Consider the following 2960-nt stretch of genomic DNA (forward strand, 5'->3'; position numbering starts at 1 on the left):
ATCACATCACGTTTCTGGACATCGCTCTTTTTTAGCCACATGAACCGAACCCTAGCATCCTTTTTTTGGGCATGCCATAATAGGCAAAAATAGGCGAGCATTCATCAAATAGTTTAACGATAGTTGAAAATAGCCTATATGTCTACTTTCACTATTTGATGTTATGATACAGACTAGTATATTTTAGGCTTGACACGCTTAATCTTTATCTGTTTGTACTCATCCACTCTCATCTACATGAACATATAGTTATATAACTAATCTACAATGTAAAACATCATGCACGTTAAAAAGCAAAACAATAGAACAACTTCCTTTTCTCCCCACAGACTTGGAGCAGCAATGGCTGACAGGACCCGATGGAAAGACATGGTGTCTAGGATCTCGACGACAGTCGAAGGATGATGATGATGATGTTTTACAAGGTATAGTATACTTCAACAGTTGCATCTCATATCACTGGGCATACACTAAATGATAAAGCAGTGATGGTATCTCAAGTATATTTATATGCTTATGTAGATGAGAGTAAATCAGTACAAACGGATAATGGCTACCGTAAGCACGTCAAGCCTAAAATATATAATTCATGTATTTAATATTACGTTTTTTCAAAATATGACAATATCATTCATAACGGACGTACAACAAAGTAGGGGTTTAAGTGGTTAAAGGCCTATTCATACTCCAGTTTTAGGTGATAAGGTGACCGGTGGTTAGTAAAAACGTGACGTCATGTTGTAGTTTTCGGTGGTCACCTAAAACGAGTATGAATAGGCCTTATTGCGAACGCAGTGAGCATTTACTATGAGACCCAGCAGATCACGTCTGTGTGTGTGTCTGTGTGTCTGTGTGTCACGCTGTAACACCACCCGCCCACCACCAGAGGGCGCAGCTGTATCACACACAAAAACACACACACACATGTATGCACGCACACACACACACACGCACGCACGCACGCACACACAAAAAACTTAACTTAAAAAAAAACTTAACTTAAAAAAAAACTTAACTTAAAAAAAAACGTAACTTAAAAAAAAACTTAAAAAGGAAAAACGCACACACAAAACTTAACTTAAAAAAAAACTTAACTTAAAAAAAAACTTAACTTAAAAAAAACGTAAAAAGGAAAAACGCACACACAAAAAACTTAACTTAAAAAAAAACTTAACTTAAAAAAAACTTAACTTAAAAAGGAAAAACGCACACACAAAAAACTTAACTTAAAAAAAAACTTAACTTGAAAAAAAACTTAAAAAGGAAAAACGCACACACACAAAAAACTTAACTTAAAAAAAAACTTAACTTAAAAAAAAACTTAAACAAAAAACTTTTTAAAAAAAAACCTAAAAAAGAAACACGCACGCACGCACACATACACACACTAATTTTTTTTTTGAAAAAACATTTAATTTAAAAAAACTTAACTTAAAAAAAACCTTAAAAAGTACGTAATTTATTCTAATTGTTGTTATTGCAATTTACGAGCTGCGTTCGCTTCCCGCGTTTGCGCGTCTTACTTGTAGTTATACGATTGACTCAGACACACATGTATTCATCCACACGCACACATGCACTTTTGCACCTATAAGTTGAAGCAACAAAACAAAGAAGACCTTTTCAGCTCCCCACTAGATGAATTGGTCCTATAAGGTTGAGCAGGTCTAGACCGTGTGGAGAGACAGAGAGAGAGAGAGAGAGAGAGAGAGAGAGAGAGAGAGAGAGAGTGAGAGAGAGAGAGAGAGAGAGAGAGAGAGAGAGAGAGACAGACAGACAGACAGACAGACAGACAGACAGACAGACAGACAGACAGACAGACAGACAGACAGACAGACAGACAGACAGACAGACAGACAGACAGACAGACAGACAGACAGACAGACAGACAGAGAGAGAGAGACAGAGAGAGACAGAGAGAGAGAGAGAGAGACAGAGGAGCATGAAGTGCATTAAGACACAGGACTCGGACAGACAGAAGTCACTCATCAGGCTAGTCGAGGTATTGACACGTCTCTCCGCACTCATTGACCACTCCCCCGTTGTGATTGGCAACCGAAATGAATTCCGCCATCGACAAGACGCTCGTCCCCGTGTGCCGATAGAAGGGCTGGAGCCGATGGAGGGATTGACAGTATGATGGAGGAAGAGGAGAGTGCGGGGGGAAAGGGAGCAGGGAGAAGATGACATCATGTTCTTGGGCTGCATACAGCCCCGCTGTGCTGTACGTGCAGCTCTTTGGTGGTATAGCAAACACTTTGGTCGAACAATGGCACGCTGTAAAATCCAGACTTTAAACCCCCGAGAGTGTCAAAATGGGTCCGCAACGGTCTGGACTTGCACTGAGGTTGAGACTAAGAGCAGATGTTAGAGAAAGGCATACCAAAAAGAACAGGCCGCTGAGAACAGCAGAGATTGCTCGAACAAACGCTGTACTTCTGTGACTGCTGCATGGCCAGCGGAACTCACCTCCAAAAGACGTCTTCTGTATATAAGCCTCTCCTTGGCTTGTCGTTGACATCCTTTTGTCTGTTGTATTACCGGGTCCCACTTTGGCAGGGCAGAGAGGGGCACAAAGAGAGACTAATAGAGGTGCGTATAGAACCAGAATGCTGTTGCGGTCTGAGGCCTATTGAAAGAGAGCTATAGGGAGAGAGAGAGAGAGAGAGAGAGAGAGAGGGAGAGAAAGGGCCAGGAGAAGGGCAGTGGTGTAGAGACAGAAAAGTCCATCCATCACGCACGCCCTGACCTCGGGTTGACCCCACCCTGGCAGCCAATGAGGCGCCCTCACCCCCTAAAGCCCCACACCACTACACACATACCGTATGTGCCCCCCCAAAACACACACACACACACACACACACACACACACACACACACACACACACACACACACACACACACACACACACACACACACACACACACACACACACACACACACACACACACACAGAAGG

The sequence above is a fragment of the Electrona antarctica genome (assembly GCF_951216825.1).
Source record: "Electrona antarctica genome assembly, chromosome: 15".
NCBI lineage: Eukaryota > Metazoa > Chordata > Actinopteri > Myctophiformes > Myctophidae > Electrona > Electrona antarctica.